Below are 24,891 nucleotides of genomic sequence, written 5' to 3'. Positions count from 1 at the left end.
GACCAACTCCTTTTTCCAGATAACAAATCTTTCTTTAGCTTTTGTGACACTGCCCTCTTCCTGCCTTCCTGCCTTCCTGCTTTCTCCTCTAACCTATCTAATCACTCCTTAGTCTCCTTTCCTGGATTATTATTTACATATCACCATTACCCCAATCATGAGAGTTATTCAGTGCTCTCTCCTGGACTTTTTATTTTTCTCTTTCTCTTTTCATATGAACTCCAATGAGTTCAATTGTCATTTCCAGGCCAAGGAGCTCTAGTCCTGAATCAATAATTGCTTATTTAACATTTCTATCTATATGACTTCCCTAGATAAGCTTAAACTCAACATAACCCAAAGGAACACATTTTTCCTGCAACCTTCTTAAGCTACTCTTTCTTTAAATTTCTTAATTCTGATTTTTTCTAATCATCTAAGTTTGTAACCTATGTCATCCTTGACTTTTTCTTCTTCCTATTCCTCCATATGCTATGAATGAGTTGTTAAGTCTTATCAAGTCTAGCTCCCCATTCTTCCATTCCCATGACCAGCAATCTAATTTGGGCCTTCCTTGTCTCTCATTTTAATTATTATAACATCCTCACAATTTATCTCATTCTTTAATTCTTGGTTTTTTGGTTTTTGCAAGGCAAATGGGGTTAAGTGGCTTGCCCAAAGCCACACAGCTCGGTAATTATTAAGTGTCTGAGGATGGATTTGAACCCAGGTACTCCTGACTTCAGGGCCAGTGCTTTATACACTGCGCCACCTAGCCGCCCCTCTTTCTTTAATTCTTCCACTCCTCATTTCATCCTTCAAATAGCTGCCAAAAAGATCTTCCAAAAGTACAGATTTAATCAGTTTATTTCCTTGCCCAAAAACCTTCAATGACTTCCCATTTTTTCCAAAATAAACACAAATTCTTCAGCACTGCACAAACTAAATCTAGTCTACCTTTTCAGACTTATTTCACACTACTACCTTTCATGTAATCTCAGTTCCAACCATTTGACCACAGTTTGATATTTCATTCAGATCTTGAATATGCTATAATATCACTGCCTTTTCTCTAGTTTCCTTCAAGGTTTAATTAAGGTGCCATTTTCCTAAGCTTGTCTTAGTCCCTTTAAATTGTCTTCTCTCCCTCCTCAAATATTTTATTGCTACTTCCCTGTTTTCATGTAAGATCTTTCTGGGACTACATAAAACCTTGTTAAGGATAAAGATAGTTTCCCATTTCTGTCCTTGTTTTCCCAGTTTCAGCTATAATGCCTTGTAAACTGTAGGTACTTAATCAATGCATATTGAATTAAATTGAACCTACTTAGAGAGCTAACATTCTAATGATTTGTGGTCCAAAGCATTCTTTTTCCCCCAAAATGCCCACCCTCTTTCCCAAGTTTCTTGGTATTGTTAAGGGCACCTCACAGACATTCAAGCTCCCAACATCAATGTCATATTCAAGTCTTCATTAATATCTACATATCCATTCTGTTGCCAGATCTTGCTGTTTCTCCTTTCTTAACATCACTAGTATATGTCACCTTCTCTCCCTGTCACCTCCTTTGTATAGGCCCTCACTTATCATCTCTAGCTTATATTATTGAAATAGACTTCTATTTGTTCTCCCTGCCTTGTCTCTTTTCCACTCAACTGCCAAAATTATATTTGTTAAAGTAGGGGTAGGGAATCTCCAACTGTAGTGACCTGACATTGCCAAGACAACAATGGCTGGGACTCGAAATTTAATAAATCTAAGAGCATTGTAGGGGTGAATAATTAAATGTTTAACTAAATATAGCCCATGAATGTTATAAATACTCAAGTGGCCCTTGGCAGAAAAAAAGATTTCCTACCCCATCTTAAAGTGTAGGTGTGAAAATGGAACCTCCCTCTCTCCTACTCTGTAAACTCAAATTTCTCCCTATTACCACCAGAATCAAACTATTAAATTCTCTGACTTTTAAAGTCCTTCATAACCTGACTCCTTCCAATTTTTCCATTCTTCTTAGTCTTCACTCATCTCCACTCACTCTATAATCCAGCAACACTGACCATCCACTATGTCTGAAATGCTCCCCCACCATGCCTTTGTCTTCTAGCATTTCTAGCTTCCCTTAAGACTCAATTCAGGGGACAGCTAGGTAGCAGAGTAGATAGAGCCCTGGCCCTGGAGTTAGGAGGACCTGAGAATAAATCTGGCCTTTGGCACTTAATAATTTACTAGCTGTGTGACCTTGGGCAAGTCACTCTTAACCCTACTACCTTAAATAAATATTAAAAAAAAAGAATTAATTCAAATCCAATCTTCTGCAAGAAGTATTTATTGTACCTTTCCCCAATCCCTACCTAGTGCCTCCCCTTAGAGATTACTTTCCACTTACCCTGTGTTTGTCTTATATGTATAGTTGTTTGCATATTGTCTATTCCATTAAAATGTGAACTGCTTGAAGACAAGGACAGAGCTTTCATCTTTAAAGCATTTTAATAACTGTTCACTGATTGCCTGGAAACATCATATACAGTATATATGTCTTTTAAAAATTAAAGTGATGGGGGTGGCTAGGTGGTGTAGTGGATAAAGCACCAGCCCTGGAGTCAGGAGTACCTGGGTTCAAATCTGGTCTCAGACACTTAATAATTACCTAGCTGTGTGGCCTTGGGCAAGCCACTTAACCCCGGTTGCCTTGCAAAAAAAAAAAAACCCTAAAAAAGAAAAAAATTAAAGTGATGAAATGTAATGGAAATGTCACAGTGCTGGGACCTTTACCTAGGCCTAACTCTGTCATTAACTTACACTGAACAAGGTCATTTCATTTCTTGGGTGCCTCACATTTCTCAGATATAAAATAAGGGGGTTAGACTAGATGATCTCTAAGGTCCCTTCCAGCTTAATTTCATGATTTTAATTTTCTAGGGGGGATTTTGCATTTCTCCCAGAATTGACTAAAGGCTTGGGCATCACAAGCCCAGCAGGAAATGAGAAGCTCTAATCAGTTTTAGAGCCTTTACAGGCTTCGGTCTTGTGTGTGAGCACTTTATTTTTCATTAAGGCTGTGAACATAATCCACATAAAATTCATGTTTGGTAGATGCCCAGCTCTGATTTCTGCCATTTTAACTCTGTGGGAGACTGAATTTTTTTCCCCTCCCATTCCCTCCAATGATGGGAATCAAGTCAGGCAAGTTTTGCTAGAGTATGCCTTAAATGATAATATCTTTAGAACTAGAGAACTTGCTTGCTAGACTGAGGTGTTAATAATTAGGCCAAAACCTGTCTTGGCCTGAGAACCTGTCTGCATAACTTCAGGTTTTAACACGCAGGAATAACTAGGAGAACAGTATGTTAGACTCAGTTGATGAGAATAGAGAAATTTTCCCTGGAACCCCTTCCCCCCCCCCAATTTGGGGTTTTGAAATATTTTTATTAGATAGTGTTTTCTGTATGATATAAAACTAATTCTTTTATATTTAGATAATATCCTTTCTCTATCCATGTTCTGATTATTTCTTCACAATATTAAAACCAAAGCGTGGAAGAGAGATCATAAATTTAAGAACTAGATGAGAGAGTTCAACTATGTTATATAGATGAGAGAACTAAGGTCCAGAGAAGTTAGTGATTTGTTCAAGGTCACATAGTAACATAAGTAGCAGGGTCAGAATTCAAACTCAGATCCTTTGACAGAATAAAGCATTCATTCTACCACATTATGAATTCCATACCTAGCTGGAGAAAAGCTACCTAACTATTGAATGAAAAAGTATTTAAACCCCATTGAGGTGTTGTTTCTGTTCTGCTAGGCAGATCAGTTCTCAGTTTTAAACTAAAAGTCCTAAAATAAACTCATTTGTACCCAGAATCCTGACTTTGTCTCAGACATTGCTATTACTACTAAATGTCTCCATGCTGTCACCTACAGACCTATATTTAAGATTTCTGAATGGTTAGTAGCTGAAAGAAACATTAGGGATCAACCAGTCCAATTTCCTTTTTTTTTACACTTGAAGAAACTGAGCCTAAGAAATGAAGTGACTTGCCCCAATGTACATAAGTCAGCTAACTACAGAACCAGTGATAGCAATTTGATGATATCTGGGAAATTGAAGCAATCTCTAAGCTGTCACATCAGAAAATGCTTTCTCAGAGAGAAAAGAAAATCCTCTATCTTTTTTTTCCCCAGAATAATTTTTTGATTAATAATAATCATTCTTTGTGAGAGTGAAAGAACACTGGCCTCAGTGTATCTCAATCTGATTCATCCTTTCTGTCACCAGTGGAACAATTTGCTTCATGTCTTTGAATCTCAATTTCCTCATAGGTGATAACATCCAGCCACCTCACAGGATAATTGAGGTAAACAATTTTGTACATAGAAAATACAAGTAAATGGAAGTTATCATCATTATTAATAAAGCACCTTTTCAGTTTCACTGGATAACACTCACCCTCCTGAACTCTGTAATTCATTCAAATCAGCCTCACAACACTCAAGGTCCCATTTCTATGCCTTTCCACTGGGATGCACTCCCTTTTTACCTCCCCTTCAGAGACCCTGTCTTCTAATAAGATGATTAATGATGTTGATGATAGATAATATTTATATAGTGGTTAAAGGTTTACAAACCATTTTACAAATAGTATCTCTTTTTATCCTCCCAACAAGCCAGGGAAGTAGGTGCTTTTATTATTTCCATTTTATAGATAAGGAAACTGAGTCAGACTGAGATTTAGACAAGAAATTTTTCTTGACTTTTTGTCAAACTGCTATTGTTCTCCCTTTTAAACTACTTTAACTATTATGTATATGTGTATGTGTGTGTATATAAATATATACATATATAAACATTATGTGTTTTATAAATATATAGATATAATATAATATGTATATAGCTTAAAATGTATGTGTTACCCTCCTTATTAGAATTTAAGTCCTTTGTGAATAGGGATTATGTTATTCTTTATACTTGTGTACTCAGCACAGTACTTGGCTTAATATATACTTGCTGGTTAATTATTGAAGCACAGACTTGATCTAAAGTACTATCTTTCTTGGGATAGAACAATAGGAAGGAAGAGTGGGAGGAGAAAGAACTGAGGTAACTTTGTTGCTCCAAACTCCATTATGGAAAAATTCCTTTTTTGTGTGAGTACTCTTTAATCACAATTGTTTTGTATTACAGGGCATAAGGATTGATCTTTCTTATGACACAATGCAAATTTTTCGAAAATGCTTTTTAGAATCAAGTTTGCTTCCTAGTAACAGTAGTTTGACTCACATTTTGTGAGAGAAAGAATTAAATTTTTAGGGGATGATCATGTATGTGTGAAGTTTGTTCCATGATCTTGCATGGATAGAATCAAAAATCCTTTTAAGATAGGTCTACTAAAGTCTTTTTTTTTTAACCAAAACTCTCCAACAGATTTTTTTCTCCATCAGAGAAAATTATAAATGAGTGAGTTGTTCATGAATAAATGAACTATTTATTAATTCATTATATAATTTAGCTCTTATCTAATGAACATCTAGAATCTCTCTGTAAAATATATTTTTTCTGTCACAGGACAGTCAGTAGAGCTGTATATAATTGAATCACAGGGTCATGTGACATATCTGATCTGAAATTTTTTAGTTTTGACACTCATCTATTATAAAATGAATTCTAACAATATATTTGTTCCCTAATATAATTAAACTAGATAAACCAAGATGTTATTTATTCCATGGCTTCTTTGAAAAAGCTTTAATTCTTTTACTATTTTAAAAAGCCTTGAAATTATTTTTCTAAGACTTAATTTGAATACATTCATGTAAGGATCTCCTCTTTCTCTGTTCAACTCACTTTCTGAAATGGAGAAATTATTTGGAAGAGTAAATGGAAACTGTATTGGATATGGAATCAATAAGACCTGAATTCTAATCCTCCCTCATACACTTCCTAAATATGTGAAGCTGAGAAAGTTGTTAGATCTCTCTCAGTTTCAAGTTCCTCAACTCTAAAACAGGTAATAATAGTACCCACCTAAAAATGTAAAGATCCAATTACATAAAAAATGAAATAGCCTTTGTAAACCTGAAAGAACTATATAAAAGTGAGTTATTATTATGGATGGGAGAGAGAGCAGACTTTTTGGTAATTTTCTATTTTAAAAGGTAGGATAGCTTTAATATTCATTTCATGGTAATCAGAACAATTGTAAAATACTTTACAAAATATTATATTGTCAAAAGGTATCAAAAAGCACAATAAAAGGAACACTTCAATTGCTGGAATGATTCAATCAATTATTATGTTTCACTCTTAACTAAACAATATGGCTTTGCCCTTTAACTAAACAAAGTCCAATGAAATGCAAGAATTCACTTTATACAAATCAAATTCCATTAAACATTTCAATTTAGCTTCAGGAGACTTCATTGGGCAGACACTTTCAGAATTATTAAAATTTGGTTTAATTCTTTGCTCATTTTCCTCTTTTTTTGAGTTCTTTTCTGGTAGAGACAATTTCAATGTAGTAAATTCAAGTGAGCAGATCAACCAGTTATCCCATAATATTTATACGAATACAAAAAGCTGAGTGCTTTCAAAGAAGGAAGTCATCACTTTTTTCAAGTTACTAAAATTGGTTTTGGATCGCTAAATATCATTAAGATCTGATATATTATGTTTCTGTATGAGAAAAAAAGAACCTATTTGTGTAAGGGTCTATCTACACTGAGTCAAATTTCTCCAAAAACATACAGAAATATATGACATCTGGACTGTCCCCAGGTTTGGAACTCTTCTTTCCCTATGTACATGATCATAATCATTCAAGAAATCAGTATGCAAGTTGTTGCCACAATCTCAAAGGCCTGCAGGAGAGGTTACAGTGGTTGAAAAAAGTAGACTTGATCTCAGGAGTTATGGCATTCAACTAGAACATAGGAAGAAAGTGTCATATAGTAACTTCCTATTTTAATTAATTATTTTTGTACATTTGACCCATGGGAGCTTCCCCTTGAGGCATCACCTCCGGAGCTATAGCTGCTCTAAAGGACACCATTGATTAACAATTAAACCTTTTACCTAGGATTCTTCTGTGGGATTTGGGGTTTGGGGTAGCAAACGACCCCTGGGAGTGAAGGGGTAGATTACAGGCATTCAGGAAACAATTGTTAAAGTATCATTAGAATCACTGTTTTTACCACCACTGAATAAGAGGAGATGTGAGAGACTCCCCACTCCTGATGATGGGATGGAGCAAAACCAAGGAATCCTAAATTGAAACTTACCTCATTTCCCCCTAGAAATAAGGTTACAAAGCATGATTATGTTTTAATCCCAAATTCTATCATCTCAGTAATCAAGTTCAGTTAGTTTCTGAGTTAAATAGCCTCAATACGTAATGGTCCTCTAAAACATAATTTCTATGGGAAAATGTTTGATGTTGTAAATACCCCCTTCTCCCCAGTGCAAATGGCACCATCTGTCTGTCCGTGCAATTTGACATGAGGTTCAGAATTCTAAAATGCAGTCCAAGGAAGTCTAGAGCACAAGACAGAGTCTGCAGAGAAAATGTAGAGCAAGCCAGTTTTGTTGAGGGCAAAAGCAGTAAGTGTAGTCAGGAAGGATAGACACAGGTCAGATTCATTAGAAACTCAGGTAGAAGTGCCCAAACCAGTAAAGCCTGGTGAATTTTATAGGGTCCTTATCTGGGTCAAACAAGAGCAGCCATTAGGTGAGGAGGAAATAGAAACCTGAACCTAGTGGGCAGGTCGTGATTTGAGGATGGGTACTGATTTGTGCCTGAGGAGGGATGTGAGAAGGTGGGATGATGAAGGGAGGGGGGCTGCTGAGGAATTGGTAGTACTTGACATTCAAGTTCCTTACAGGAAGAAAAAAAAAGGGGGGGTGGAGGGAGTCTTTCAGAAATGCCTGCAGTCATGTTATAGGGGATCTGAACTTCCCCATAAATTTCTGTAACTAGTAGGATGGAGGACGAGATTTACATCATTCAACAAATTAGTAAAAATGTCTTCAAGAGTTGTTGCTGTTAAAAAAATAAGTCCAATATCCTGGGATCAACCACTCAATATGACTCTCCAAATTTAGCTTGGCTAGTCTTTGAACAACACAAAATCTATCAATATCCAAAATCCTTCCACACTGCCAGAGTTTGTACTCTGCTTTGAAATGGAAAGAGCACCTCCAAACCAGCATGGAACATTGGAGTAGGCCTTTAGGCAAGTCTCTTAGTGTACTATCTTCATCAATGGCTCTAGGCTCTCTTTTAGAGAAAACAGGGATTTTCCTTTCCCTAATGCAGTGAATAGAGGTCAGGTCTAGAGTGAAGAATACTAGAGTTCAAATCTAGCCTCAAATATTTAAAAGCTAGGTGATCCTGTCTGCTTAAATGTCTTCAACTACAAAATAAGGACAATTATAGTATCTTGCAACCTGCAAATGAGATGATCATTGTAAAGTAGTCTCTTCTGTTGTTAGATAAAGCTAAGAGGTAGTGGCACCAATCTGTGCTTACATCTAGAATGGTCAGTTGCAATGGCAAGATGTATGCAGTCCAAGATAAAAGAGGGTTGCTATGGCAACATGAATAGTTCATCCTAGTTCTCACAAGACAATAGGATGACTTCTTTAAGGAGAAATGCTAGTCTGGGGCAAAAAAAAACATGTCTAGCATAAAAAGGAACTCAAACATATATTCATTCGTAGGGGGAGGGAAAGAGATCTTAAGTAGGACACAAAGATCCTAAATGGGGAGACATCTCAGGACATATTAAGAGGGAAAGAAAATTAAGAGAAGACAGCACAAGATTACTCCTAGGAAGCCTATATGGTAGAAAGGGGAGGAAAAGGAATTAAAGTAGAAAATAGAAGAATCTATTAACTTATTTTAGTTGTCTTTTTAAAATTTATTTTATTTTTAATGGAATAAATCAAGCATTTCCATAACATGGTATAATAAAAAAGACTACACATGAAACTGAATCAATTATGCACAACTTGCTATTCCTTTTAAATTGATTAATTGTTCTTGTTATTTAGCTAACTCTACTAAATCACTTGTTTCTACTTGCTTAAGAAATATGAGGTGTTAGTCTATTTGACATCACAGACCTTAGTCCTGGAAGGGACCTTAGACTTACTCTAGACCAACCTTCATATTTAACAAATGAGGAAACTGAGGAGCAAGAACATCCACAAGTCGTAAATAGTGGAGCTAGGATTCAAGCCTAGACCTTTGCACTCTCTAAACCAAAGCTCTGGATCAGTCTAAACTCTCATGTTATCCTGGTTGCTCCCAGTATCCATTATGTTATATAGATTAACATCACTTTAGTGTAACTAGGGGTGAGAATATGTAAATACTTAATAAAGATGCTTTCTAATATCTAGAGGCAACTTAGTGGCATGGTGGATAGCATGCTGGGCCTAGAGTCAGGATTCAGCTCTGGGCTCAGAGACTTTCTATCTGTGTGACCTTGGGTAAGTTATTTAATCTCACTTTTCACACCTGAAAATGGACATGGTAATGGCAACAGCCTCATAGCCCTGTTGTGAGAATTAAATAAGATATTAGTAATTATTTAGCACTTTAAAAATGTTTCTTGCTTTCCTTCTTTGTAATAACTATTTAATTAACAGGGCAAGAATTGATCAAAGAAGCAATTCAAGAGAATGACATTCTGAATATTTTTAAATAGGCTTAGCTAGAGACTGCAAATTTAGCCTTTGAGTCAGAAAGGGTAGACCATTTCTAGTCCTCTGCCTTTATTAACCTTATCTTGTTTCCTAAATTTAAAGATCTCCTTCTCTCGATTGCCAACAGAACTATCTACTGCATGATGACCACATCTCTGTATCAGGTGCAAGCTGTTTCTTAGTTTCAGGGATAGACACTGAGATCATGTTGCATAGCTCAGTAATGAAACAAGGCTGTCTTGAAAGTTGGGAGCAATTTTTCCACTTTAGCGTTTAGCTGGAGTGTGCATGGAAGGCTGTGTGTGTGTGTGTGTGTGTGTGTGTGTGTGTGTGTGTGTGTGTGTGTGTGATTGTTGTTGTTTTGTTTTCTTTTTTTCTCCTTTTCTGTTTTAATAGCTCCTGAAAATTGCAACATTCTTTGCCCTCAGGTTTTGGAACTGTGAACATGTACTGCGTCTGTGCCCAAGTAGTTTGAGAAAGTAGGGAGGAAATAGGCAGCACTAGCCTCTTTCTTATTTCAAACTTTTTATTTCATTTATTCTCCCAATTAGAAAAATCAAAAAAATTACAATATCATATACCCTGGGTCATTTTCAAACTGAACACAGTAAGGTGTTTATTTAGGTTTCCTATAGTATATATATGTTCACATAGCATACAGGTACTTGAGGACTTACTTTTAATCATTTAATGCAAGGGTTAGTAAACTATGTAAAAATGTTTTTGCATCTTAAAATAAAGCTTTATTATATTTTAAAATGAAAAACCCATTCTCCACTTAAGGAAAAACAGAAATAAGCAGGGAATCTGGTCCATGGGCCATAGTTTGCCAATCTAAATTTAGTAATTTATTTTTCAAGCAATTTACTAAGTGTGGAGCATTTACCAAGGCTAGACTCCTAAGGAGATAGAAAGATGAGGGATAACTTATTCCCTATGCCACCTAACTACCCAAGGATTTTCTCAACTCACCTTCCTACTCCTCTACACATAAAATTTCTGGGTGATACTGATGCAGAGGAAATGATGTAGAGAACTGTGAAGTAGCAGAAACAAAATTGCCATTGGAAGCTTACCTGACTGAGGTGTCACCCCAAGCACCACCTCTTGTCTAGCCTACAATGGAGGGATATTTAAAAGGAAAAGTTGCCCCTTTGACCTTCTTGCTTCTTCCAACCTCCCATCCAGAAGGATGGGCCTTCTTCTGGCTCTTCATTAAACCACATGGAGCTCCAAGGGCTTCATTCACCATGTTGTCTGATTAACCCAAGCTTCATGGCTACCTGCCTCTCTGTCTCTCTGTCTCTCTCTGTCTCTCTCTGTCTCTCTCTGTCTCTCTCTGTCTCTCTCTCTCTCCAAACTTCAGTTGAGCCTGGCAGCTGACCTGCCAAATCCATGTGGCTTCTCCTTAACCTCTTTTTAACTTTACCTATCATTTTCTTATGTGTTGTAACTTCTTTTAATAAATTTTTGTTTTATTTCCACCCTTGCTTTACAGAGTATGAATAATGATTGCTCATAGGCAGAACTGTAGCCATCGGCTACAACATGACAAATCTGGTTGCAAATTGAAAACTTTTTAACCAAACCAGTTGATATTTGGACAGTTAAACCACATCTGTCACTGTAATAAACCAAAGTTCACCAATTTCAGATAAAATGCACTTAATAAATTACATTTTAATCCAATAAAATCATAAAAAAGGAAAACATTTTTTGTAGTTATACATATATATCACTTCAATTCATCCAATTCAACTGAGCACAGGCTCAACCTTGTCATCTCTCTTTTCAATAAATTTTACAGACTTCCCAATGACTTCAGAATCAAATAAAAATTCCTCTGTTTGTTGTTTAAAGTCCTTCTAAACCTAACTCCTTTCTATCTAGTAATACTGACCTCCTTTTGTTCTATGAACAAGACACTCTATCTTTCCAGTGCAGGTTTTTCCCCTCTGGCTGTCCCCCCCCCCCCCCATGTTTTTTCTTCTCATCTCCACCTCCAGGTTTCTTTGGCTTCTTTTAAGTCCCAACTTAAAACCCTATCTTTGATAGGAAACCTTCCCAATTCCTATTATTCTAGTGGTTAATTTCTCTTATTTATTTTCTATTGATCCTATGTATAACTTGGTTTGCTTGTTATCTCCCTACTCAATGAAGAGGAGGAGGAGGAGGAGGATGATGATGATGATGAGGGTGAAGGTGAGGATGAGGATGATGAAGCAGCTAGGTGGCACAGTGGATAGAGAAAAGACCTTGGAATCAGGAGGACCTGAGTTCAAATCCAACTGTGTGTGTGTGTGTGTGTGTGCGCACGCACGTGACCAAGGGGAAATCACTTAACCCTGATTATCATGCCTCAAGGGCCATTTCTTATCATCCTGATTGTATATATCTGGCCACTGGACCCAAATGGCCTGGAGGAAAAAGTGAACTCAGTGGTGACCCAGCACACCCTCACTCAAATCCTTTTCACATGCTTGTCATGACATCACCTCCCTGATGTCAAAGTCTTCTTGGAGAATGAAGGGAAAATGCCAATCACTATCAAAGAGCTCTTTGAGGAAAGGGACTATCTTTTGACTCTTTTTGTATCCTTAGTATTTAGTATGGTGCCTGGTAGATATTAGATGTTTAATCATTGTTTAGTTTGTTCATCTATAAAATGGGAGTAGGGGAGAGTTAGATTAAATGATTCCTTCCAGTTCTAAAAAGTTACTGACATTTCTGAGGGTCATTTGGCCAAATAGAGGCAGAATAGATTAGAAATCGACCTGTGATTCAATCTCAAGTTTCTAACCTACTGGCCACAGATAGAATTTATTTAACTCAGGGCTAGAGAGATTCTGTAGCAATTTCATTGAAGTTCTCCAGATTGCTCTCACATATAGAGCAGATGTGCATTTTGTTTTATTTATTCTTTGCAAGTTTCAGTAATGCAGAAACTAGACAAAAATTTGGCAGGTAGAAATAGATGGATATGTATGGTCTCCTGGGGTCAGCCATTAGTTGTTCCAGGCTAAATTCCTTAGCCTTTTGGTACTAGGGCAAGGGAGAAAAAGAGAAGATTGGTTCAAGTGCAGAAGAGTTTTTTTCCCCCTTGCTCCATGAAATACTCTGACTAGATATGCTTAGACCCTTTTTGAAATATGCCAAAATATTATCTCTCCCCCTTCCTTTTCTTTTATCTTTTTTTCTCCCCTTACTCTTGAAAGCTGAAAAGTTTCCTTGGCACCCAAAATTAAGAGCTAGTGCCCAGAAGTTGGAAAGACCTTAACCAAGGAATCTATTTCACTCTTGCGGGACAAGTAGGAAGGGGTCTAGAGATCCAGTTAGAAAGTCTGTTGAAATAAGTTTGGTAAATAAATTTTGGTCCAGAACTTTAGTTTCTGGAAGGTTTTCCAAGCAATAATTACTTCTAGTTCAAGACAACTAAAAAAGGAAGGAGGTGGGGAGATTTGGGAGCAAGAAAAAAATGAAATGCAAAATTTCCTTTAAAAATGACAACTCTAAGCTGGGTTTTTTTACTCTTCCAACATAAAATGGACTGTTTGGCTTCTTGCCCATCAGGTAGAAAACCTACACACAAACTACTGTTCATAGGGGAAAAGACCATAATCTTGACCATCAGGTTTTCAAAAGGACCTTGTGAGATTTGAAAGAGATCATATGAAAGGAGTGAAATCCAACCCTGTTTGGGGGTGGGGGTTGGGGGACAGAAGGGGAGCTGGAGTATGCTTGGAGTATCTCCAATTTAGTGTGGGTCTAGTATTCTAAAAGTACGAGATCCAAAGGAACAAGGTTTGCTATATTTTAAAATTGACATGTCAATTAAAATAATGATACCTTTGCAAATCTTTGGGAGCATGTATAAAAATGCAAGCATTACTTAAAATAGTTTTGCAAATGTTAGGAGAATATTGAAAGTATTTCCATTTCTAAACCTTAATATTGTATAAATCCTATATATCAATACTGTTTTAATTTTACTATTTATAGAGCAGTATTTTATTCTTTTTGGATGATCAATTTTTTGGTACTTGCTAAACTAAATCAGAATATACTAACACAGAAGTGAACAATTACAAAACAACCTCCCACACGGGAAGGGGAGCATGCTATAAGAAAAATTAGTTTCTAACGTTAGGTCCTAAAATTCAGTAAAAAAGAGGAGTCTTAGGTCTGGGCCAGACAAGACACAGGGAATAGTGGAAACACTTGGAAATCAGCATAAATCCAGTGTTGGGTATTGGGAGTTGAAAAGTGCCAGCTGATTGTAATTGTAGAGCCAAACTAAATGAATGTAAATGTAGAGGGAGGGACAATTCCTTATCCTTCCTTCGTTTACCCCAGGGCCTCTAGCAGGGTGCTAGTGTTCTTTATGCTTTTCTATAAATGCTCCTGGTTAGATTAAATTGAATGAGATAAAAGAAGACACAATCTATCTAGGTCATCAACTTTTCTAATAAAGGTAAGTTTCTTTTTATTTATTGATTCTATATGATGTACTTAGTGAATTTAAAAGAGCTGGTTAAATAACTGTAAAAATTTCCTTTTATGCAGAGTTGAAATAATAGGAAGGGGGGGAAGGGAACTCCAATTAGTATAAGACTTCAGTGAGTCATTCACTGGGCCTCAATAAATCGTTGATTGACAGCACCAACTTTCTATTAAAGCATTCTATAATAAGGAGAAATAAAAGAAAGAAGCTATAAAAAGAAAAGAAAATATATTAGGAAGAAGGATTTTATAGCTGTGCTCTATTGGGTTGAAAACACATAGGGACCCTAGGTTAAAAATATGTGAAAATATGTGAAAATATGTGAAAAATATGTGAAAAATAACCCCCCAAAAGATGCAGAATCATTAATATGATCAAACTGATCCAAAATCCTGAGCAGTTTGAATAGTTTGAATAGTCAGAGTTAGGGAGAATTTTGTTAAAAAAGAAAAAAAAGAGAGCGAGAGAGAGAAGAAGAAGAAGAACCAGATCAGGAGGCCCTAGAGCTGGAAATAACCTCAGGCACCATCTAAGTCTACTGGGTTCATTTTCCTGATCCATCACTTAAGAAGCATTAACTGATGCTTCTTTGAGCAAGGTGCTGATAAAAGCTAAGCAAGTAAGGAAAATGAACAGTAGGAAATTTCAGGGGACTTGCCCAAGATCATTCTACATATATTAGTGCCTACCCTATTCTGAGCACTGTAATGGAAGAGAAATGAAATTAAGATAAGACCCTATCCCTGTTTTTCTGGAGTTTACTGTGTAGCAGTATACAGGTAAGAAGAGTAATGTACGTCATTAGAGAAATCAGCCAGAGTTCTACTCCTGATGCCTTATGTTTCTCCCCTTCTGAGATTGAAAACAACAAGATGTGTTGGACAAAGTTCTCATAAAAGAATAATTAAAGCAGGAATATGAACAATTTCATTTAAAAGTGAAGGGATTAATGTTTAAATGCTGTAAGTACTTCAAAAAAAACTGCAGAACAAAATAAAGAAAAGTGTAATTTGGGTTTATGAGGAAAAGGCAAGGTTATGAATCTTCACAGATCTTTTGAGTGACAAGAGTAAAAATGATTAGAAATGACCTTTTTAGATACCTGAGAATGAAACTGTTTAGTCTCTGAAAATGAACAAAATGTGGCTGACAATATCTTGCATTCATCCAATTATAGAACAAGATTATTGGTTGGTATGGCAGAATTTTCATAAGTTCAATAAAGTAGCCAACCCAGATACAATCAGGTCAAATCTACATATTCTGGCTATAAATTATTACTAAATAATGGGTTTATTATCCCAAGAAATCCATTCTTAAGAGAGTTGTAAAGTGGAAGTTATGTTTTCTTTGACCCAGTAACTACTAAATTTGTAAGTTGGAGCAGTACCAAGAGATGGTTAAAAGATATGAAGTCCTAACAGATAAATGAATTCTCTTTTGAAATGCAAGCAATGTTTGAAACAATTTAACCTTCATCATAGGTTATCATGGTTATTTTAACCAAAAAAATGACCTTGTAACTGATAAACTTGTTCTTCAGTCATATCCGATTCTTTGAGACCCCAGTTGGGGTTTTCCTTGGCAAAGGTAGTGGAATGGTTTGCCATTTCCTTCTCTAGTTTATTTTACAAATGAGGAAACTCCAGCAAACAGGATTAAGTGACTTTCCCAGGATCACAAAGCTAGTAAGCATCTAAATTCACACTTGAAGTCAGGCCTTCCTGACTCTGGGTCCAGTGTTCAATCCATTGGGCCATCAATCATCTCATTAATAGAAATTGAATAACAAAGCATACCTTCTCAGAATTCTGGAACTAAATTTTAATTATCATCAAGGATAGCAGCTTAATGGCCTAGGTCCAAGTTCTTTCAGTAATAGATTTTGACTTCAGTTGAAAGTAAATGGACTATTAGTTGACTCAATGCCAGGAATTGTCTAAAAATTTCTGAAGAGTAAGGTTATAGAAGAATTTAAATCTCATTAAAGGCTTAAAGTAAAAATATAACTACAAGAAAAATTTTTAGCCATTCTTGAAAAGTGAGCTTAACAACAATGAGGTGGGTTTTTTGTTGTTTTTAAACCCAAAGTTCTAAGGCTTGGCATTATTTATTCGGTTCAGTATTATAGTCTAACTTATTTTCTTGTAGTATTTCCAAATCCTACAAACTCAGGTCTTGAAAACTGGCATGGTTTGGTTGACAAGAGGTGACTGTGAATCAGTAATGTAGTGCCAGTTTATTTAAAACACAAATCTGATGCCTGACTACATTAAAGGGAATATGATTATGATAGAAGAGTGCCAACAAGACCTGTCAGAATATTTAAAATTGGTCAGACCTTTATTATATGTGTGACTAGTTAGTCTCTACATTCTGAAAATGTAGTGGGAGAATTGAAAATTTTTCAGAGGAATGACATGATTAAAATTAAATTTTGTCAGTATAAAGGCTGGAAATAAGATCCAGGAATAACTTATTAATTGTTTTCAAGTTCATAAAAGGCAATTTAGAAGAAGAGAGAGAGTGTAGGTCAGTTTTTCCATCTGTGTGTAGAAGACCAAGTAAAAAAAAATGAGCTTTGACCAATTCATTAGTGATATAATTTAATACGTGAAAAAAGTTTTGACTCTTGAGGGATATAAAATAATAGATAAAATGTATATATTTATTTAATAGTATTATTTTAAATGTCTTCTTATATATTATCTCAACTGAAATTCCATAATAATCCTGTGAGGTAGGCACTATTATTATTCTCATTTTACAACTGAGGAAACTGAGATCAAAGGAAGTAAGTGACTTCCCCAAGGTCACATAGCTGTCTGAGGAGGGATTAAAATTCTGGCCTTCATATCACCAGGTCCTTTTCAAAGTCTTATACTGTCCACTTGGCCGCTTAACTACTTAAATGTCTACTGGGCCTCCTGACACTGACCAGGCAGCCTCAAGCCAACTTCTCTAGTCAGTCATCATTTTATTAGCTCGTATATGCCCCCTGCTACAGAACCTCTTCTCTACCCCTTCCCCAACAAATTCCCCAGCATTCTGTTGGACTGGCTGTGGTGCCATGTCTAATACTGGAATGCTGTATTTTTTTGCCTTGGGAATAGGGGCCAGGAACACAATAGTTTTTCTTTTTCATTATTTCCCCTGACCAATAGAATTCAGTATACTGGAGAGACTCAACACTTCACCTATTTGTCTCCCACTTTAAAATTGTGAAAACGAAAAAGAATGATATTTCTGATACCCTTAATTTGGAATGGTTTAATAGTAAAGATCTACTAAGTGGCATACATAGAGCTACAAGCTGGATACCAATACAAAAATGTTAACATCACTGCCCACAGAAAGATTACATTGTTATATAGTCATTCTATGAGGAGATTCACAAAACAAATGCCAAGTGTATTGGAAAGATGGGATGGTGGGAACCTGGAGGAAAGTGGGGAAGATCTTTTAGCGGACATAGTAATTTTTAACTGACCTGAAGGAAACTGGGTTTCCAGGGGTCAGAAATGAAGAGGGCTATTATTCCAGCCTATGTAAAGACATGGAAGAAAGACAAAAATTGTTTTTTTCTCCATATCCCTTTTCCAGGAATATTAATGGTCTGCATCATAATTCTTCACTTCAACTATTGAAAACTGAATAACAGGTTTTAACTTGACCAGAATGTTTTTTCACATACTATTTTAAGAAGTGGGGAAAATGCAATATTAAATTTAAATTGCAATTCCAAGTTGACTATACAATTTTAATGACAGAGCAGTTCCAGAAAAAAAAAATTAAAGACTAAGAGGAAAGGTTATAAGAGGATTCCCTGGAATATACAAGCAATTCCCTGTAAGAATGAGGAAAACAGGGAGGAAGAATAGTTCCTGCTTTGTGTTCAGAGTATTATTTTTCCAATCCTCTTACAATTTAGTGTTCTCTTTTTAGTACTTGCCTCCCATCCTCCATTTCCCCCATCTCTCTTTTGTTCTTTCTCCCCTAATTACCAAAGGTTCTGGGGTTTTGTTTTATAACTGCCTCTGAATCTTGTAATCATGATCTGCCATTCTCTAATGCAATAATAATTCAGGTCTCAAAGTGAATTTTTCGGCCCTTAGACATCTTAAACTCAACATGTCCCTATGACTTCTGAATCCTAAGCTAGGAAAGGATACAAAATAAGAAAGTAATTTTCTTTTTTTTTTTAAAGACTGCAATTCAAAAAGGATCTTTCTACATTCATCTAAGCAAAAGACTATACCTAGGAAGGATCAGAAATCCCTTCCAGATTTAAATCCAAGATCCTTAGAGGTGAGCTAGTTCAAACTCATTTTATAAATGAGGAAATTCAGGCTCCCTAAGGAATCAAGAGACTTAGTCTAAATTCACATAGGTACATAGGTGTTATATACCTGAGATCAAATTTGAACCAAAGTCTTTTTTTTCCCTCTTTTTTTTAGGTTTTTTTGCAAGGCAATGGGGTTAAGTGGCTTGCCCAAGGTCACACAGCTAGGTAATTATTAAGTGTCTGAGGTGCTCTACCCACTGCACCACTTAGATGCCCTGAACCAGTCTTTTGCTTAATAAACTATACAGCCTAGGTAGGGCAGGGATGAATGAAAGAATAGATCTGGTTAAAATACTAGAGGGGAAAGCCCAGAAACTCACTTACCCCTGGTCTTCACATTTTGAAAGCACCCTATGACCTCCTGCTCTGATTACCTGGATGTTCCCCGATCCTTCATTTTCAGTAGAATGCCAAGTCAAGAGATTCTTTCCTCTCCAGGTGGTACTCCTGACTGCCCTCTTCCTCTAATATGAACGAATCCACATTACCTTTTCTTCTCTTCCCCCTCCCCTTAGAATATAAACCCCTTGAAAGAGTCTGGCACTAGTAAGGGATTAATAAATGTTTGTTGATTTGGATTGTTAATGATTAGCAAATGCTATCTTTTAGCTGATTTTTCTCACCAGCCCCTATCTTGGGATCTTTGAGAATAAAATGTGATTGACTTTTTGGTCCTTAGAGAAAGATGCTAAGTAGGATTGTTGCTCTTTAATCATATCTTACTCTTCTTGACACCATTTTGGAGTTTTCTTGGCAAGATATTTCCCTCTCCAGTCCATTTTATAGATGAAAAAACTGTCTTACTTGGGGTTACAAAGCTAATAAGTATCTGAGAACAGATTGCAGCTGGTCTAAGTCATTGTGTCATTGCTATTTTTGGGAATCTTCTTTCAGTCCCTGCCCTGAAAATTCAGAGATGCTTTCATGTACATAAAAAAAATCAGTTAATAGCATTTATGAAGTATTTACTTTGTATCAAGTCTGGACCAATAATGCAAAGACCTTAAAAAACACAATGCCTGCCCTAAAGGAGCTCACTTTCTAAAAAGAGAAGGGGAAAGATGGTATTATAGCAACAACTAAGTACATTCATTATATGGGAGATAATATTATGGGGAAGGTGAAGGAGCAAGGGACTAGGTGCTGGCTACCTGAAAATGATTCTTGCAGAAAGCAGGATTTCATCAAGAAATTAAAAAGAAGTCAGAAAAGGGTCCAGGAGATGTGTGAGGAGGGAGGGCATTCTTGGCACAGGGGACAAATTTACCTTAGGCTTTTTCCAAAACTGAGCCACTTGGCACTGCAATTTAACAAATTGAAAACTAAAGGGGAACCTTTAAAGTCAAACTGTCATCCCAAATCATTGTATCTTGTTTTATAAATAGATGGCTTTTTGGTTAACAAGTGAAACTTGGTGAAAGTTTTATATATATTCCTGTCCTTGCAGTATTATTATTTTTCCTTGTTTTTGAAAAGGGAAGTTTTTCAGTTTTTCATTTTTTAAAGACATTAGCAGTTACATCTAGAAAAGAATCCATTCTCTGTTCTAACTGGCATTCTGAAGTTAATGTTCAAGCTTTTGGAAAATATTTTACACATATATGCCATCAAGAAAATAGTCCTTTGCTCCACTTCCAGCCCTCGACTCAAAAAGACCAAACTGATAAAAATGTAAATTGTGATTTCCTATGGAAAAAAAAACTATAGACAAAACTGGTTTTGAATTTCTGAGATAACTGTTTAAGTTCATTTGTGTTCCCAAGGAGTTCTGTGTTAGGAAGGAGGGAAAACCTGTTGATACAGCTCCTTTTAACTGCTGTGGGTTACAAAACAACCTTGGAGATAGCAAGCATTCTTGTGGAGGGAGGTGTAGCTATTGAGCGGAAAAGCCCTTCCATTCATCCCGAGGAAGCCTGAGGAGAGAACAACTTACCTCTTCTAAGGGTGAATGAAGCCTAGCACAACCCAGCGTAAGTGGATTGATTAGTTCTATAAATAGTTCTATTATCAGGGTCATTATGCAATAGTTTCTCTTCCGCAAGTTTACATTCTATCTCTCCTCCTTTCTCCATCCCCTCCCCCCAAATAATTACCATTTATTTCTTGTTAAGGAATAACCAAGCTTTCCCTCCCTTTCTCTTCTACCAGGGTGGTCAAATCCTTTTTTCTTCTTGGGATTACTAGCACAAAAAAAGTTGCTATATCTCCACCCCACCCCACCCCTTTATCCCAAATCAAATTTCGAGACTATGGATTTACCTTATGTTTGTTTATAATCTAATTCCTTTCTATGCATGTAGATAAATAGCTTTTTCACTTTCACTAAAAACAAATTTGCTATGCATATAAACCCAATTGAATGCATTTTAAAATTAGATCTCAATTGTTACCAGAACAATTGTTTAGAGTTAGTAATTTTTTCGTCTACACTTTTCCTCAACAAAATTCCTAGAGGAAATCCATTTCTTCAGCTTTTCTCCCTTTTTTGTTCTTTTAAGTGGGGTTTTTAGAGGGTGGAATCCCAATACCTTAAAAAGTGTTTCAGAAAAATAATTATTGTGAACGTTTCAGTGACATAGAAGTTTAAGATTAAGACCAGGTACTGTATGATTAAATTTCATTTTTAGTTAATCACATTTTTATCCAGAGTACCGGTTTTCTCCAGTAATTCTACAGAAGATAAAACTATTTGCTGTATGTACCTAGGCAATTTTAAAAACAACAAACTAATAGTAAATAGGCTAAGGATTTATTGACACCATTTCATAGAAGCTCTTTTCTAGTAGTTGCTATTTGGATTTTGGTAAATTGGTTAGAAATCTTAGTTTCTTCCAGGAACTCTTGTACAGTTGACCTCACCTGATCCTAATTCTTGTCTTTAGCACTCCTCTAAGTTTATTTTATCCTTGATATCCATAAGGATATGTATTATAAGCTAGTCACCAGTATGCCTGAGTTCGTTTGCTCTTTACTTTCTTGTGGGATTCCTCCTTATCATGACCATGTCATGCATTAGTGTGATGGTTGACTGAATTGAAGGTCAGACATGGTGGCAATAAAACAGAACAGCTTTCATTGGCCCACGATGATATAGTTTTAATGCTAAAAGAGATTGGACATCTAATCAGATAAGAATTGACACTCACTAGCTATGACCTAGGCAATTATAGACATATCTCATTTTATGTGCTTTGCTTTAATTGTGTTTCACAGATATTACATTTTTTGTAACAAATTGAAGGTTTGTAGCATCCCTGCCCTGAGCAAATCTACCCACACCATTTTTTCAACAGCATGTGCTCAAATGGTGTCTCTGTATTTTGGTAATTCTCACAATCTTTAAACTTTTAAAATTATTATTATTCTGTCTAATATGATGATGTGTGATCACTGACCTTTGATGCTACTTATTGTTATTGTTTGGGGTCACCATGAATTACACCCATATAAGACAGTGAACTTGATCAGTAAATGCTGTGTGGGTTCTGACAGCTCCACTGACTTACCATTCCCTGTGAATCTCCCTCTATTTAGTCTTCCTGCTGGAGTCACAATATCGATAACAGGCTGATTAATAACTCTACAATGACCTATAAATATTCAAATGAAAGGAAGAGTTAATCTATGCAGCAAACTTCTTGGTTATCTTATTTTAAGAAATTGCAATAGCCACCCCAACCTTCAATAATCACCAATCTGAGCAGTCAGCTGCTATCAGTAAAAAGATTACTGTTCATTGAAGGCTCAGATGATGATTAGCATTTTTTAGTAATAAGCTATTTTTTTAAATTAAAGTATTTACATTGGCATTTTAGACATAATACTATTATTGCACACTTAATTGACTACAGTATAGTGTAAACATAACTTTAATATGTATTGAGAAACCAAAAAATTCCTATGACTGACTGTATTGAGGTAGTCTGGAACCAAACCCACTGATGTCTACAAGGTAAGCCAGCAAATGAATGACAGTTAGCTCATCTGTAACAAGTAGTAACCATACCAGGAGTATTTACCTTAAAAGGTTGTTGTTTGAGGCTCAAATGAGGTAAATGCTTTGCAAATCTTAGGTGCACTTAGTGTCAGCCATTATTATGATCACATTCAACCATCACCAAAGGCAAATCACTAGCCTCTCTGAGCTTCAGTTTCTTCACCTTTAAAATGAGGATAATGATGATTGAACTACCTACCTCACCAGATGATTGTGAGGAAATCTCTTTAAACCTTAAAGCACTATATAAATGAGTTGTTGTTGATGATTACAATAATAATGATAACACACTTATGTGTAATTACTGTTTTACTGAGGAGAAAATTGAGGCTGAGAAAGGTTAAGTGCCTTGCTCCAAGGTCAAACAACAATTTAGTTGTTCCTAGGTCTAGGTTTTCACCATTAGGCCACAATGTCTCTCTATTTTGTTTTTCAAAAGTATACTTTAATCATTTTATGCATGGTATATGATGTTTTCTCCATCTAAGTTGCAAAGATACAAATCTTTATCTTTGCATTCCCTATGCCAACTAGCAACTTGTGCTCAGCAAATATTTGAACAGAATAACATCTAGCACATGGTTTTGCACATATTTGGTGTCCAGTAAACTATATTGATTAATAATTGATCAGCAGATGTCACATTAATGTAAACATTTTAGCCATGTTCATGAGGGATTGTGGATAATTTGAGCAAGCACCAAAGTGGCCTGGTTGTAGACCCTTGCCAATTGTGTAACCTAGGGAATATCACTTAATTCTTTGGTATTTGGTTTCATCTGTAATGAATTAACACAAACGTGATCCCCAAACTTTAAAAAAGGGTTATCCTTAGAGGTTTGTTTGTAGATAAATCAAAGAAACAATGTTATAAAGTTAGATTTCCAAGTCAATCCACAAAAAATCAATTTAAACCCATAATTTTGAGGAATAACTTAAGCTGCAAATGGTACTAGCAACTACTCCTCAGGAGCTCTACCGGAGGAACTCTTGAAGGAAGGCAGTTTTCTCTGAATCAACTCCCTAATGCTGGGGTCAGAATTCTAGTGAAGATGGAGCATTTTAGAGATGGGAGGGGTACTATAGTTAGCTCTAGATAAGGAAGAAAAAAGATCAGGCTTCTGGAGTAGTATTAGCTCCTGGACCATGGTGGCAAATGTTAGATGTATAAATTAGTTTTGCATTAGTGTATTTGCTTTTATTTACTGTTTGTATATAATTTTTTTAGAGAGATGGCTATATCCATCTAGATCTCAGTTTTTAAATGGTACAGGGAAGAGATTGATATCACTTATATTTAACTCTGACCTTATTTTTCATGCCTTTTTTCCTCAGCAGAAAAGATAACTAGTTTCCATCTTCCTAAAAATTCCTTTATATACTATTATAGAAATCATCATTTGGCCTTTCCAGCTTTTATTCTTCAGCTATACTTTCTAACCTATAATTGTCTGTGCCTAATTTGAACTCCATCCTGATTTTTCAAATAATAATTTGAAATTTGAATTATGATATATACAAAGCATACAAGCATGTAGGGAAAAGAAGAACTTTCTTCTGATTGCTTTTGTTCATTTTAAAAAATGTTTCATTGACCCTCTTTTCTTTCTCTTTTTTTTTTTGAATTACCATCACTATTTACTAGCTACTCTAAAATAGAAGATCTTTTTTGTAGCAGGGATAATTAACCAAAACAATTTCACACATTGGTCATTCTTACATCTTGTCTATTCTATTACCTCTAAGCCAAGAAGTGGAAAGCATGATTCGTCATTAGTCTTTTGGAGTACTGATTGTCACTGCATTGATCAGTCTTTCAAAGTTAATTTTGTTTACATTGTTACAATCAGTGCATAAATTATTCTTTTAATTCTTCTCATTTCACTCGGCATCAGTTCATGGAATTCTTCCTAATTTTTATTAGTCCCCTTTTGTTATTTCTTGTAATATATTAATATTCTATTATGTTCATATGTCACGATTTATTCAGCTCTTAGTTGATGAGCACATACTTTACACTTCTTTGCTGCAATAAAAATGCTGCTGCAAATATTTTTGGTCATGAGTCCTTTCCCTCTCTGACCTCTTCAGGGTCATACATAAACACATATACACATATGTGTATACATGTTATTTTATATGTAATTTTTTCTTTTTACTATATATATATATATATACATATTTTAGCTTTTGAGGGTTTTTTGCAAGGCAATGGGGTTAAGTGGCTTGCCCAAGGCCACACAGCTAAATAATTATTGTCTGAGGCAGATTTGAACACCGGTCTTCCTGACTCCAGGGCTAGTGCTGTAGCTGCCCCATCCTTTTTATTTTTAAAGTGATTATACTTAAAATACAACTTTTC

The 24,891-nt window shown here is 35.8% G+C and overlaps 1 protein-coding gene and 1 long non-coding RNA gene across 20 annotated transcripts in view; one reads left to right on the top strand and one right to left on the bottom strand.

Annotated features, from left to right (window-relative positions):
- Positions 1 to 19,066, bottom strand: part of LOC141507616 (uncharacterized) — a 196,972-nt gene extending 177,906 nt beyond the window's left edge. For all 6 annotated transcript variants that reach the window (XR_012474200.1, XR_012474201.1, XR_012474205.1 and 3 more), the window contains exon 1: positions 18,857 to 19,066. This is a non-coding gene — a long non-coding RNA (uncharacterized LOC141507616). The remainder of the gene's footprint in view (positions 1 to 18,856) is intronic.
- SLC39A10 (solute carrier family 39 member 10) overlaps positions 1 to 24,891 on the top strand; it is a 136,256-nt gene that overhangs the window by 29,163 nt on the left and 82,202 nt on the right. For 3 of the 14 annotated variants that reach the window (XM_074215463.1, XM_074215453.1, XM_074215452.1), the window contains exon 1: positions 20,264 to 20,502. The exons of 10 other annotated variants lie outside the window; for them this stretch is intronic. The gene's annotated coding sequence lies outside the window, so the exon portion shown is untranslated. Of the gene's footprint in view, positions 1 to 20,263; positions 20,503 to 24,891 lie in introns of those variants that run through there. One more of the 14 variants, XM_074215461.1, reaches the window with a different exon arrangement.

This window comes from Macrotis lagotis, chromosome 1 (genome assembly GCF_037893015.1).
Source record: "Macrotis lagotis isolate mMagLag1 chromosome 1, bilby.v1.9.chrom.fasta, whole genome shotgun sequence".
Lineage (NCBI taxonomy): Eukaryota > Metazoa > Chordata > Mammalia > Peramelemorphia > Peramelidae > Macrotis > Macrotis lagotis.
The sequence above is the reverse complement of the archived record's forward strand: the minus strand, read 5'-3'. Positions and strand labels throughout refer to the sequence as shown.